Raw genomic sequence first — 16,281 nt, 5'->3', positions numbered from 1 at the left:
GGCCCATTTAGCTTCAATCTCCAATAGTCCTTTGGATCTGCTGTCAAGTGAGTTTCTCATCATAATTTGAGCTATGACATATTTCGCTGAGCTCTCTTTAATGAATTTATTTTCTTAGGATTTATAAACAAATGGAAATTAATATAAGGCAATTAGATCTTTTGTTTTGGAGATGCACCATTTAGCAAATATGCTTACCATTAATACGCTGATTCTTCTGCTGCTTGCTATAGTTTCAATCTTCATCTACTTATATAAACTCTTGCTTCATGGGATTTTGTTTTGTTCTAGACTGCCTTATGTATATTGAGTGTAGAAGGAAATGCTTCATAAGGAAGAAATGAAAACATAAGTCTGACCTGCCTCCACCGCCAGGCAGCCCCGGGAACTAATGGTTGGAGGTCTGTTAGATTGGTGGTCAGTTTGTGTAAAGGAAATTGCTAAACCTTTGCCTTGGGTCTCTCCAAACCTTCATGAGCACGTCTGTGTTGGTAAAGCAATGAAAAGTCACTTTTCTCAGCCTGTATTTTGGAGTTAGTGATTTCCAGGGCGTTGATCATATGAAGCCTTTTACGTTCTCCTTGGCCAAGGAATTCAAGATGTCATGCATAGTACAAACTTTTGACTAACTGTAGTGTATTCTTTCCTGTTTGTCATGGTCTCAGCTGCATTAAAGTTGCTTCCTCTTCCTGGAAATACTCTTGCTTTGTATATATACTCTCACTGAATGTACTCTGATGTGCTTATCTTAATTAATGGCAAAATTTTGCTAGATGACTTAAAATTACAATGGCCATTATGGCAAACTTTCAGTGTCAAAAATAATAGATTTAAGAGGGGCGGTAGAAAAGAGAGAGGACAAAAACACCAAACACTCAATAGAGGGCTTCTTTGATTGATATGCTCTCGCCCCAGAAAGAAGAAGAAAAAATCTTACTACTCAAACCTGAAACCTACTTGCATTGCATGTCTCCCTCTCTCCACCTAGCTTTATCTCTACCACCCACTTAAACTTCTCTTGTTCCTTTCCCTAACTACCTAAATAAACTTTCTTCATGGGGCATTTCTCTAGAAAAGAGAACAAAACATTGCACAATATTCCCCTAAAACTCCTGTACCAGAAGGTGGATCCAGAGAAGTTGAATTTAAACCCTGGGTGAGAGCTGAATTGAGGAGAAATATTTAAAATCATCTCAAATTTTGGAACAACAGAAAGTTGCTGTCTAGTTCAGGATTCTGTTATTCAGTTACTTATTGCCCTGGACTACCACATTTGTATCAATTAGTTAACTTAATTTTTAACCTTCAACAATGGGGGAAAATGTTTAAAAGCAGCAGGATGGAAAAGACCAGAAGATTTAAATAACCCATCTATGCATAATTCCAAAAAATTAAGGGCTTGAGAAGTTAAGAAACACAGAAAATGCACCACTTAAAATTATTTCAAAAGTTATTTCAAAAGGTAAAACCTTTTTCTTAAGGGTAGATTGGGCAAAGATTCAGAATTGAAAACAAAATCAAGATGAATCAGTAGGAGACTGAATAAACTTCAGGACATTCTGGGGTAGACCAACAGCTTCAGGGAAACTTTTCTTCTTTTCTTGCAAAGGACTCAGACCTGAAATAGTGAACTTAGATACAATAAATTGGAATGAGAAATGTCAACTTTGACCTTCCGATTATTTTTAAATAGTCCTAAAAATTAATTAGAAATCAAAATAACTTTAAGCCCTCCTGGACCAAAAGTTCCTCTGTTCTTAAAGAATACGGAGCCTGTGGATGAGGACACGTGTGTGTGTGTGTGTGTGTGTGTGTATATATATATATATATATATATATATATATATATATATATATATATATATATATATATATATATATATATATATATATATATATACTTTGAGCAGAAAGACCATTGGAAGAACTCATGTTCCATAATGGCCAAAGGACAACTGTCCAAATCTGTCCAGTGATACCACTCTAAGGAGACCTTAGCACTCAGCACTCTCCTGTTCTTCCTCTAAACTCCCAAGGAAAATTGATAAATAAAGGTGGACAGTAATACTGCTTGATTGTTGACATGGTTTATTTCTTACTGGGAAATCAGACTCTTCAATGCCAACCGGGACTAAGACCTACCATTCTTTGTGATGACTATGTGTACCTTTCCGAGTGTGCAACTCCCGGGCACCCTCAGTGGCCTGTGTTTCTTACACAGTGTTGGAAGGGAAAAAAACCCTTCATGGGGTTATCAATATCCCAGACTTCTGAGGACAGTGAGCCCTCCAAAGGAGGTGGACAACACAAGGGGCTCATTTTCCTTCACCTTGACTGACATAGTACGCAGCACAGCCCACATCCTACTTGGGCCACAAGGATGTGCCACATCCTAGGGCACAACTGACCAATTGAAAATTCTTAGCTCAGGTAGTAATGGATAATAGAATACCTTTGGATTTTATTTTGGCTAATCGGGGGATTATGCACCATTGCTTTCACTTCATGCTGTACCTTGATTAATACCACAGGTGAGGTTAATCTATATCTAAGCCCAAAGAAAAGGCAACCTGGCTATTTGAGGTAGACACAGGGTATCACTTGAAATTTATCTTCTTCCGTCATGCCTGGGAAATATAGGTTATGATTCTAGACTGCCTTCCACATTCTCTTAAAAATACTTTTAATTATTTTTGTTTGTCTCACAGTCATTCATTGGCTGTTGTCCAGAGAGTTGAATACTTTTATGTGGCAACTGTTTCAACTTCTGGCTCCACAGCTGATTGAAAGACAGAAACAAGAAGACATCAGGCTGGCTGATGCTCAAACTGAACATCAGATCTCTGTAAGTGGAAAACTGTAACTGTGTCTTCAAGGAAAGTCGACAACAGTGGTGAAGATCTGGACAATCCCTGAGGGTCTCTCCTGAGGCTTTGGTTGAGGGAGGGCCGAAAGGGGGAGACTGAGAATAAAAAAGGAGTTCCCACACTCCTAAGTGAAGACTGATTGCTCTGTAACCATGGTAACAGATAATCACCAGAACCTGTTTAAACCCATTTAATCTGTTAATGAACTTTTATCTTGATGACCATTCTCCTGAAAGTAACATCCACAGACAGTACTTCATGGCCTATGGTCTACCATTCCTAAGCACTCCTGCCTTTGAAACACCACCTGTCCACGAACTCAGTGCCTCCACAAACCCCTTAAATATTAGCCATTAGCTTTGTTCAGAGACTTTGTCATCAGAGCATAGTTCTCTCTTGTTTAATGAGAAATAAATTCAGTTTTTGTTCCACACGTTGAGTGGAGGTCTCTTCTGCTAAAGCAGCTTATACGTACATAGCATCTTGGAGATCATTCTGTAGCAGCAGCTCAGCAGATATTTTCAAATATAAGTTTATCTGAATCTAGCGCTGATGCTTTGCATATCTTTACTCCCCAGCAATTTCCCGAGAAAGAGAGGGGAGTAGAACCACTTTCTCCTCTAAGTGTTGGTAGCCAAGAGTTTTGAACTTTTGAACCCTCTTCAGAAATGGAAAGGATCTGAACACTGTAGCAATTACAAGCACGTTCTCTGGGGTATAATTCCTAAGGATTTACAGTTTATTAGCTATGAAATTTAAAAGAATTTAACTTTCCTGAACTTCTGTTTTCTTATCTGTAAAATGGGAATGATAATAGTATCTACCCTAGAATGTGGTTGTGAGGATTAAATAATCCTCACATAAATAATGATGGAAAGTGCTTAGCACAGCTGTCTGGCACATTGTAAAGGCTCAATAAATGTAAATGCTGATGCTGATGAAAATGTGGAGTTGATTTTGGTTAGGGCGGCAGGGTGGGTGTGGTGTTTCTTGCACTACCAGCGCCCTCCTCTAGGTGGAAGCAGGAGCCAAAGAAAAGGGCCCTTGGGTTACCCACAATGGGCTGTGAACTTCAGGTCTTCAGTGACCCCACAGAACTTCGACCAGAACAAGAAAGATCAATGAGGTCAAACAGGAAGATTTCCAGAGCTGGAGGAGCCCTTAGGGGTCATTCAGCACAGGTGGGGAGACTGGGACCCAGAGAGAGAAACAGTGGGGTCATGGTAAGAGGGATGGCGTCTGCTTCCTGAAGCAAAGTGAAAAGGTGCCCAGGAGTGATGGAGACATTGTCCCTTTAAGTATGAAAAAATATCCCTCCTGCTCTCAGGGCTAACTTTTGAGCCTCACTCACCTGCAGCTGGCAGAGCAGAGATGGAACTGTCTGTGATGTCACAGGGCCTGGGAACCACGGAATGTTGGGGGCAGAGGGGTTTGGACTGACTACAAATGCAGGGAGGAGGGAGGATGTCTGCTGATCCTCTCTCTAGTGGTCCTTCCCTCCGTCCACAATGCCATGCTGTCCTTTGGGGCACTGGAATGGAAGTCCTGGTGCCTCTGGTGAAAGCATCTTGAGGATGGCTGTGCCAGAAGGGGGCAGTATAGCACTGGATGCAGAAGACCTGGGTCCACATTCTGTCTCCGTACCCAGCAGGGTGGTAACCTTAGGCAAATAGACGTCATGTCTTGGTTTCTTCCTCTTTAAAGTGGGAATAATAGGACTTCCCTCGTGGCACAGTGGTTTAGAATCCGCCTGCCAACGCAGGGGATACTGGTTTGAGCCCTGGTCCGGGAAGATCCCACATGCCGCGGAGCAGCTAAGCCCAGGCGCCACAGCTATGGAGCCTGCACTCTACAGCCTACGAGCCACAGCTACTGAGCCCACATGCCACAACTAAAGCCCGCGCGCTTTAGAGAGAAAGCCTGCATGCAGCAATGAAGACCCAATGCAGCCAAAATTAAAAATAAATTTATTTTTAAAAAGTGGGAATAATAATAATTATTATTTAATTTTAAATGATATTTTTAGGATTAAATGAGGTCAGGTAAACATTTAACACGGTGCCTAGGTATAGTAAACATTCAAGAAATGGTTGTTACTGATGATATGTGCAAATGTAAAGTGGCATTCTCTTCCCGATCTATCTTTCAGGAAAAGAATTATTTTATATTTGAGTCCTGACAAAATCTCTCACCTTTGGGGAACTCTCAGTTCCTTTATTTAGGACAACCAATTTCTATTTGGGGAAGCCAAATTAGGTTAAAATATTCTCAATCAGTGCTATCTTTGGATGCTTCTAGAGGTCACCTGGTACAAAAGGAACAGAAGCCAGCAAAACTTCAGCACAGTTTTGGATGTTCTGTTGGACGGGTGGATTGGGGTTCAGGTGGTTACTTTCAGGAGGATGGTCATCAAGATAAAAGTTTATTAACAGATGAAACGTGTTTAAACAAGTTCTGGTGATTATCTGTTACCATGGTTACAGAGCAGTTGGTCTATGTGACCTAAGCCATACGAGTATTCGATGGTGGTTAAAACAGTCTTTTAAACCTCAGTTGTAAAGAAGTACTCCTAAGTGGTAATATTGAAGGTTCTCAATTCTGGCTGCAAGTGAGATTCATCTGAGATGTTTTTTAAAACATAGGAATACCCTCAGGCCTAACTCCAGATAAATTAGAATCCTTGGGGATAGTGGTGGGTGAAGCCTGGGCATCAGTAGTTTTACAAAGCTTTCCAGGTGATTCTTATACGTAATCAAGACTGAGAACTACTAAGTTACATTGTGGAGATGGCTAAATACACACATAAACAGTGATTCTCTGCAAAGGCTGCCCTTAAGGAGGAACATTTAAAAACGCCACGCCCCAGCTTCCCTGGTGGCGCAGTGGTTGAGAATCTGCCTGCCAATGCGGGGCACACGGGTTTGAGCCCTGGTGTGGGAAGATCCCACATGCCGCGGAGCGACTAGGCCCGTGAGCCGCAACTACTGAGCCTGCGCGTTTGGAGCCTGTGCTCTGCAACAAGAGAGGCCACGACAGTGAGAGACCCCCGCACCGCGATGAAGAGTGGCCCCCACTTGCTGCAACTAGAGAAAGCTCTCGCACAGAAACGAAGACCCAACACAGCCAAAAAAAAAAAAAAAAAAAAGCCACGCCCAGTACCCACTTTATAGGCCAGTAAAAATCACTATTTCTGGGCATTGGTAGTTTTGGAAAGCTCCCCAGATGATTTCCCCCATCACACTTTTAAAAAATTGAGATATAATTGACATATAATGTTGTATAAGTTTGAGATGTACAATGTGTTGGTATGATACATTTATATATTGCAATATGATTACTATTGCAATAGTAGTGTTAGCTAACACCTTTATTGCATCACATAATTATTTCTTTTTTGTGTTGAGAACAATTAAGATGTAGTCTCTTAGCAACTTTGAAGTTTATAATACAGTATGATTTTTAACTTGCAGCCAGCATTGAAAACTACTGACCTACAGAACAAATTTTAAAAACATAACTTTTCTTGATGCTGTATAAATGTATTTTTTAGCTTTTCAGGGACAGTATTATATATGGATTCAATAGGACTTTTTCAAATAACTTAGAAATGAAAATATACTCTGGAAACCTGTGTCAGATGAAAATTGTAAAGATACTGATGTTAGAGATATGTGAGAAGCATTTGAATGAAATTGTTTCAGAAAATGGGAGAATAAGGATAGCGGTATTTCTTTTTTTTTTTTTTTTAAGACCTTTGTGATAATTTATTGAGAAGACATATGTGAAAGCAGCGTGTTCCATGGAATTGGATTACAATCAGTAAATTCATTGCATGTATACCAGTAGAAGATACACTGCATAAGAGAAATATTTTTTTTTTTTAATTTATTTATTTTATTTATTTATTTTTGGCTGTGTTGGGTCTTCGTTTCTGTGCGAGGGCTTTCTCCAGCTGCGGCAAGCGGGGGCCACTCTTCATCGCGGTGCGCGGACCTCTCACTATCGCGGCCTCTCTTGTTGCGGAGCACAGGCTCCAGACGCGCAGGCTCAGCAGTTGTGGCTCACGGGCCCAGTTGCTCCGCGGCATGTGGAATCTTCCCAGACCAGGGCTTGAACCCGTGTCCCCTGAATTGGCAGGCGGATTCTCAACCACTGCGCCACCAGGGAAGCCCCCAGGATAGCGGTATTTCTAAATTAATATATTTTATAATATATAATATGCCATTGTATACACACATCCTGTATTGAATCCTTGTAAATAGATGTTTGGTTATTTCATCCATAGCATAAAACATTTATATACTCAGGTTGGCCAAAATACTTAAAAAAAATCTTTGCATGGGGAAATTGGGAGATAGTCTTCTGTTTGGGGTGGTTTACCATTCAAGCTTAGATCTGGGGTAGGAGTCTAGTTAGCAGGTTCCTGCACTAATCCCTGGTCCAGGTAGAGAATAATGAACTAAGGCACTGGCCTAAGATAAGTGGGTGGATTTTGAATCTGGTGATACCAGAGGGTATGGGCTCTGGAGTTGGACTGCCTGCACGAGAAACCTGCTGTGGTAATTTGCTGTATGACGTTGGCCAAGGTCATTTACCCCTCTAATCCTCAGTTTCCTTACCTTTAAAATGGGAATTATAATAGCGTTGATGTGAGGAATACATTAGACCAGCCATGGAATGTTATACGTGTATAGTTGTCCCTCGGTATCTGTGGGGGGAATTGGACCCCCAAGGATACCAAATCTGAGGATGCTCAAGTCGCTTATATAAAATGGTGTAGTATTTGCATGTAACCTAAGCACATCCTCCTGTATACTTTATTTATTTATTTATTTTTTTCACACACACACACACACACACACACACACACACACACACACTGTATTTTATTTTTACAAGAGATAAATAGACTGACACCAAGCATTGTACATGGATGACCACAGCAAAAGCAACAATGATTGCAATTACCAAACATGAAACACACTCATACTATGTCATAATATTGACATTCAGTCCAGTAATCCTCCACTGTAACAACTCCTTTACTTTGCAGTGAAAATTGATTTGTATATTCTTTGCCTCTGAGTCCTTGTGGGATTTTTTTTTTTTTTTAAATTCAGACAGAAAGTCACAAAAATTATACTCATCCTCATCAGTTCACGCAGTCCCATGTAATTAATTGTTTTTTTTCATCTTGATCTTTTGTTAGCACTTTTATGAGTTCATCAGTTTTTCATTAGAGTTCTGAAAATGGTTATTCATTCAGTTCAGCAGTACAGTCAGTTACCAGAAACCTGTACTTGTCAGAGTCTTTTCCATGAATTTCTTGAAGATGAAACCCTTTTATAGGAACATATTTGCAAAATCATCAGAGTACACCCAGAACTGTCTGTAAATGACAAAAGACTTAAAAATGACCACGGTAAAAGATTTGATGAAAGTTCATAATAATGCAGTTGACAAGAAAATTAGTTATTTCTGAGATATACATTTTAAAGTAATAACTAGGATTATTACTTATAACATTATACCAGAACATGTAAGATTTTTAGAAATTTCATGTAATGTCTGAAACATTTATATTAACATATTTCCATACATATTTCCATACAAATACAAATATAAGATTTTTAGAAATTTCATGTAATGTCTGAAACATTTATATTAACATATTTCCATACATATTTCCCTCTTGTATACTTTAAATCATCTCTAGATTACTTATAATACCTAATACAATGTAAATGCCATGTAAATAGTTGCTGGAGAGGTGCAAATTCAAGTTTTGCTTTTTGGAACTTTCCGGAATTTTTTTTTTTTTTCTCTGAGTATTTTCTGTTGTGGTTGGTCGAATCTGTGGATGTGAAGCCCTCGGATATGGAGGGCTGACTGTAGTACCTGGTAGAGAAGAAGCATTCAATAAATGTGGCCTGTTACTATTATTATTTGATACTGAGAGTGAAGGGTGAGTCTGGGCTGATGCTTTCACACCTGTGGATGTGAAATTAGAGAATTCAGGAAGAGTACATTTTGGATAAGGATAAATTTAGGTTTTAAAACAACTTCATTTTGAAATAATTACAAATTCACAGGAAGTTGCAAAGAAATGTGCAGTTTTTTTTTTAATTTTTAAATTTTATTTTATTTATTTTTTTATACAGCAGGTTCTTATTAGTCATCAGTTTTATACACATCAGTGTATACATGTCAATCCCAATCGCCCAATTCATCACACCACCATCACCACCCCCCTGCGGCTTTCCCCCCTTGGTGTCCATACGTTTGTTCTCTACATCTGTGTCTCAACTTCAAGTGCAGAGAGTTTCTATGAACCCTTTACCCAGTCTCCCCCAGTGTTAGCATCTTGTATCACTAATGGTATCAAAACCGGAAAATTAACATTGGTGCAATCCACTAAGCTCATTCGACCATTCACCAGTTTCGTACGTACTCATATGTGTGTCTGTGTGTAGCTGCATGCAGTTTTATCACATGTGGCTTCATGTAACTGCCACCACAACCAAGACACTTAACTACCATCACCACAAAGTTCCTTATGTGCTACTTCTTTATAGCCACACCACCCCCTCTCCCCACCATCTCTAACTCCTGGAAACCACTGATCTGTTCCCCATTTCTATAATTATGTCATTTCATGAATGTTCACAAATGGAAACACACAGTATACATGTATCTTTTTAGTTTTTTTTTTTTTCACTCAGCATAATTTCCTTGAGATTCATCCAAGTTTTAGCATGTATCAATAGTTTATTCCTTTTCATTGCTGACTCATAATTCACAGTATGGATGTACCACACTTTGTTTAACCAGTCATCCAGTGAAAGACATTTGAATGGTTTCTAGTTTTTGGCCATTACAAATAAAGCTACTCTGGGGGCTTCCCTGGTGGCACAGTAGTTAAGAATCCGCCTGCCAATCCAGGGGACATGGGTTCGAGCCCTGGTCCAGGAAGATCCCACATGCTGCGCAGCAACTAAGCCCGTGCGCCACAACTACTGAGCCTGCGATCTAGAGCCCACGAGCCACAGCTACTGAACCCTGCGCGCCTAGAGCCCGTGCTCCGCAACAAGAGAAGCCACTGCATTGAGAAGCCCCCGCTCGCTGCAGCTAGAGAAAAGCCAGTGCGCAGCAACGAAGACCCAACGCAGCCAAAGATAAAATAAATAAATTTATGGAAAAAAAAATAAAGCTACTCTGAACATTCATGTACCAGTTTCTGGGTGAAGATAAGTTTTCACTTCTGTGGGGTAAATGCCCAAGAGTACAATTTCTAGATTGTATGGTAAAACCCATTTTTAGCTCTAAAAGAAAGTGCCAAATCGTTACCAACCCTTCCAAGCTGGTCCCCAACAGGGGTCTTCCTGCCTAGTGTCGCTCGCGCCAATATAACTAGACTGACTTGGGTTCAGAAGCAAAGGAAAGTTTTATTCTTTGATCAAAGAATGCAGAGACGCCAGCTCCCGCTTGGAGTCTGTGCTCCGCCCACTCCCGCTCCCCAGGCCATCAGGGCGGGGCTGCTTTGCAGGGGTCTCTTCCGCGGCGGAAGGGGCGGGAGTTCCCCTGGATCTCGCGCAGTTACGCCGCTCACGCTCCAGATCACAGCGCCGGGTGCAGCCTCTCTGCACGCGGCCTGCTGCAGCCATCTTGAATTGCAGTGTCGAGTGCGGCGCGTCTGCACGGCCGCAAGCTGCAGTGCCGGGCAAGCCCTTTCGCACTAGGAACGCTGATCTGAAGTGCCGGGTGGAGGTCTTTGTCCATGGTATCGTGTGAGAAAGTGAAGCTAGACGAGACACAAAGAAAAAGAAAAAAAAGGTTAGGCTTTATTTTATTACCCAGATTCTATTTTTATTTCTCGGGAATTGTGAATGGGCTCTGTTGTTGACCAAGTTATTTTCCAGAGAGACTGTGCCGTTTTAGATTTCCACCAGCAACTCTCTTCTCCAGTGTGTTTTTTCACTGTTTTTTATTTTAGTCATTCTAATAGGTGTGTCCTGGTATCTCATTGTGATTTTAATGTGCACTTCCCTAATAGCTACTAATGTGGAACATGCTTTCACATGCTTATTAGTCACTCATACATCCTCTTTGGTGAAATGTCTCTTCATGTCTTTTGCCCACTTTCTAATTGGATTGTTTTGAAAATTCAGTTTTTAAAATGATAGCTTATTGAGATATAATTCATATGCCATAAAATTTATACTTCTAAGGTGTACAAGTCAGTAGTTTTTAGTATATTCATAGAATTGTGCAACACTGTCTAATTCCTGAATATTTGCATCACCCCAAAAGGAAACTCCATGTCCATTAGCAGTCACTCTCCATTCCCCCTTCCTTCCAGCCCCTGGCAACCACTAATCTGCTTTCTGTCTCTATGGATTTGCCTATTCTGGACATTTCATATAAATTAAATCATACAATATGATTTACCTTTTCAGGGTACCTCCAGGTTGTAACATATATCAGTTCTTCATTCCTTTGTGTTGCCAAATAATATTCCATTGTATGGATATACCACATTTTGTTCATCTATTCATCTGTTGATGGACATTTAGGTTCTCTTCACTTTTTGACTCTATGAAAAATACTGCTATGAATATTTGTGTGCAGGTTTTCTTATGGACATGTGTTTTCTTTTCTCTTGGGTATATATACCTGGAAATGAATTTGCTGAGTCAGATAGTAACTCAATTTTAACTTTTCAGAAATTGCCAGACTGTTTCCAAGGTGGCGCTACCCTCAGCAATGTATGAGGGTTTCATTCGCTTTATATCCTCAACAACACTTGTTATTGTCTGTCTTTTTTACTTTAAGCATCTTAGTGTGAATAGTATCTCAGTGTGATTTTGATCTGTCTTTTCCTAATGACTAATGATATTGAGCATCTTTTCATGTATTTATTGGCCATTTGTATATCTTGTTTGGAGAAATGTCTGTTAAGCTCCTTTGCCCATTTAAAAATTGGATTGTCTTTTTATGGTTGAATTTTAAGAGTTCTTTATATATTCTGGATATTAGACCATTATCAGATATATGGTTTGAAAATATTTCTTGCATTCTGAATGTGTCTTTTCACGTTCTTGATGGTGTCCTTTGAAGCACAAAAGTTTTTAATTTTGATGAAGTTCGCTTAACCATTTTTTCTTTTGTTGCTTGTATTTTTGATGTCATATCTAACAAATCAACCACCTAACCCAAGGTCATGAAGATTTACTACCATATTTTCTTCTAAAATTTTATAGTTTTAACTCTTACATGTAGGCCTTTGGTCCATTTTGAGTTAGTATTTGTATATGGTGTAAGGTAGGAGTCCCAACTTCATTGTTTTGCATGTGGATGTCTAGTGGTCCCAGCATCATTTGTTTAAAAGACTATTCTTTCCGCATTGAATGGTCTTGGTCTTGGCACTGTTGTCAAGAATCAGTTGACCATAAATGTAAGAACTAAAATTTACTTCTGAGAATGTTGCATTTGATATTGTAAGAGAGAGTCAAATGAAGGTTTCCAGAAAGGTCAAATGAGTGTGGTAGATGGCATTGTTGCCCCAATTCTTTACCCCTGCCAATGGTCATACCTTCTCCGTGGCATCATCATAAGCAGAGTGTATTTCCCTGTGTTTGATTTTGGATTTGACTAAGTGACTTGCTTTGGTCAATGGTTTATGGGCAAAAGGGCCAGTATTAGAGTTTTGAGCTTAGAATTCCTAGCATGTTGCCACTTCGGCTCTTGCTCTTCTGCCACTGCCCTGACAGACTGTGTGCCCATTAGCCCATTAGTCCCAGAAGAAGAATGAGAGACATAGATCAGAGTCACTCCAGGCAAGCAGTCAAGCTAAGTCCAGCTTAGGTCAGCCAACCGCCATTCAACTCACAGACAATTAGAGGCTTTGGGACGTTTGCTAGGCACAGGCATTCATATTTTCCCAAAGTGTGGGATGCAGTCCCCCAGTGGGAAGTGCAATGATTTAAGGTCAAACATGGACATGACACTATATAGCATTGAATCATATCATGAGAGACCAACTCCCTTTTGAGTCTTTTCAGTTACATAAAGGGTGAAGTCTCCGCTAGGTGTTACCCACTCTGTAATGCCTACAGAAAGTTGACAATCTCCCTTTATAACAAAAAGAAAATAGCCTGCAGGCTCAGAGTCTTTGCAGGTGACAGCATCATACTAGGAATTCAGCTCATTATTTTGTTTTTATTCTATTTTTTTACGTTGACCTTTTCCATTTGTGGTACATTTGTTTTAGTGTAAAGTAATGAGATGGTTTAAAGAAAAATATTAAGGGAATAATAGTAGAGATAATAGGCAGATCCAACAATGTTATGTGAATAAATGCAGTTTAGGAAGTACTGATTTGATATACAACATCATGTCTATGACCTATATAATAAATATTAAGAGAGATTTATGTTTCTCTTCTAAGCGGCTTGTGGAAGGGCATCATTTTATTTATTTATTTATTTATTTATTTGGCTGTGTTGGGTCTTTGTTGCTGCGCACGGGCTTTCTCTAGTTGCGGCGAGCGGGGGCCACTCTTCGTTGTGGTGCACGGGCTTCTCATTGTGGTGGCTTCTCTTGTTGCGGACCACAGGCTCTAGTCGTGCAGGCTTCAGTAGTTCCGGGGCGTGGGCTCAGTAGTTGTGGTGCACGGGCTTTGTTGCTCCGTGGCATATGGGATCTTCCCCAAGCAGGAATCGAACCAGTGTCCCCTGCATTGGCAGGTGGATTCTTAACCACTGCGCCACTAGGGAAGTCCCAGGGCATCATTTTAGATGTAAACTCATCTCTTGCCCATACTTTTTGAGCTGAAAATTGGGTTTATTCTTTCAAAAAATGTAGGCTTCTCAATTTCCAGGAATCTTAACCCCTAGACTCCCTTCAAAGCCCCAAGGTGATGGTAGCAAATAAAACCCTTTTGTGGCTCTTACATAATTGATACTTAAGAACCTTTTGGAAAAATACTCCTCTGTAATCTCACATTCTAAAAATAGGCTTGACTTTTGGATTGCTTCTAAACAAAAACATATTTTTCGATTACACTGGAGACAAAAAAAATTTCCAGTATCAATTTGAGACTTGTGGGAAAATGGAGAGAATCAAAGTTTCACTGTTTTCGGTGAAGGTTTTGGTATTGAAATTTTGTCATGTTGGCTGACTTTTGAGTGTGATGGTGGTGGGGAGGAAGGAAGGGTAAACATTGTCACCAGTCATTTAATATGTCACTTATTACTCAGATCTGACACTAAATGCAAAGGCTGCGGCAGGAAGACGAAGCTCGCATCACTGTACATGCTGTGGTCCAGGAGAACATCTCTGAAATGCTATGGTTTCTCTGAGTAATGACTGAATCATCTCTTTATTACAGTGAAACTTCACAGTGACACTGTTTGCTGTGGGGCAGAACCAGAGGGCTTCATTCTGGGACTTCTTGGGCAGCAACTAAAAGGGCTTGGCTTCCAAAGAGGCAAGGCATGTCCCTTTACAAGTCCCTCTCACCTGAGCACAGCCCACAGGACAATGCTACAGTGTAGGCCATTTCTCAAGAACTCCCTCTTGGTGCTGAATTTTGTTCTTTCTCCCTCCTCTTTTGAAACAGTGGATAGAAAAGAAGGAGCCATGGGCAGTGTAGGGTAGCATGTAATCCAGAGTTAAAATGTGGTCTTTCCCTATTCATTCAAGGATGTTTTCGCCTTACACCAAGTCATCTGCTAGGTCCATGGTCTAAAAAATTACTTACCCTGTGTGGATTCAGACTTCTGCCTTTCCCATTCACGGCAAATCACTTCCCTTCTTTGAGTCCCATTTGCTCATCTCTGAAATGGGACCCATAATTCCCACCTCTCCCAGGGCAAGAAGAACGGGCATCTATGAAATTGCTTGTTGAACTGCACCATGTGTGTATTTTGGAAGGACATCTGTGTTTTCCCCAGTGTCTCACCAGGCTGTCTTTATATAGCCACCCACCTCTCTGTGCTCTCTTTGTAAGCTTTTGTGCTCACAAAGCACCATCATATTACTTGACCCAGAGGGGGATAGAGTAACTTGACTGAATGATAAAGAGGGAAGCTTGATACCTCACCTTTTTTTTCCTGACCTTTGAACAGCCATATTGCTTATTATGTCTCTTTATATTACAAATCCCAGCAGAGTGCCATATACATGTGGAGGAGGGTGCATAAATATACTTTAATTGGATTTGAGTAAGAATCTATATTTATTGTTGCCTCGATGCTTGAAAGAAGTAAACAGAGGGGATATGGGAAAACATACTCATACAGTGTCAAGCTATAGGGGGACAGAGAAGAAGTATGTTACAAGACAAAGGACGAAGTCTTACAGAGAAAAAAATTTAAAAAATGAGTTGAGAAAGAGAGATTCACGGTTTACAAATCAGTGGATTTGGATTTATCTACTGGTGTATCCACATACGTTCTTCCAGTATTTTCTCTGGTCTACTGATGGGCAAAGATGCACCATTAGAATTGACAATACATCCATGTGCAACGTACAGAAAGTCTTCCATTTCTAACATCCAGCCACCTGAACTCCATCAGTCATCTCTTCAACTGGATAAATTAGAGGTTGCTCCTTGTAAAGAAAGATTGGAAACTACCAATTTGGAGTTCTACCCTTTCATGGTGATTCTTCACTTAGCCTTATAACTGATTTCAAGACAATTTGCCAACTCCCCAGGCATACGGAAGAGATTATTTCTTAAGATTGTTTTAAAAAGCCCTAAAAAGTGAAATCCAACATTCTCAAAAACTAGTACAATAACACAAATCCTCTGACTTTGGCAGGGATGCCGGAGTTCTACAGGACAGCTTATGGGCTTCTCCCATGGAAGTCAGCTAGATGCTGTGGGTTAGAGGATCCCTGAGGCCACCTTGCTCAAATATAGGCAAGAGTCACTTTATGGGGAGTTAGCACAATAGTAACATGAGTGGAAACTCTGTGCCAGGCAGTGTACTAAGGGCTTTGTTTGGGAGAAACTACCTAGGATGAAATATGACCTTGGACATGTTATGTGGTTTCTCTGAGCTTCAGTGTTCATGCCTCTAAATGGGGTCATAACACCTAACTCTCAGGAATTTTCAAGGATTTGTTGAGACATTGAACTCAAAGTAATAGGTACAGAGAAAACACTCAATACCTAATGTTGCTGTTTTCTTGTTATTCATACATTTCATACAAAATTCAGGCAGCCATGAATTTCATGGCAGATGGAGCATTCTGCCTGGCCCTGGGCTTCAGTGCCATTTTGAAATTTTTTCTTCCAAAGAGAGAGAGATTTAAATTTTAAAGGAAGAGGATTTCTGAGTTGTAAACTAAATGAGTCTGATTTATAAGAGTAGAATAAATCTGACTGCAGATCCAATGACAATGATTT

The 16,281-nt window shown here is 40.2% G+C and overlaps 1 long non-coding RNA gene across 1 annotated transcript in view; it reads right to left on the bottom strand.

Annotated features, from left to right (window-relative positions):
- Positions 1–6,737: 6,737 nt before the first annotated feature.
- Positions 6,738–16,281, bottom strand: part of LOC309664732 — a 36,386-nt gene continuing 26,842 nt past the window's right edge. The window contains exon 2 of the long non-coding RNA XR_014266011.1: positions 6,738–6,860. This is a non-coding gene — a long non-coding RNA (uncharacterized lncRNA). The remainder of the gene's footprint in view (positions 6,861–16,281) is intronic.

Source organism: Balaenoptera physalus, assembly GCF_965194825.1.
Source record: "Balaenoptera physalus genome assembly, chromosome: 7".
NCBI lineage: Eukaryota > Metazoa > Chordata > Mammalia > Artiodactyla > Balaenopteridae > Balaenoptera > Balaenoptera physalus.
Note: the sequence above shows the minus strand (reverse complement) of the source record. Positions and strands in the feature narration are given on the sequence as shown.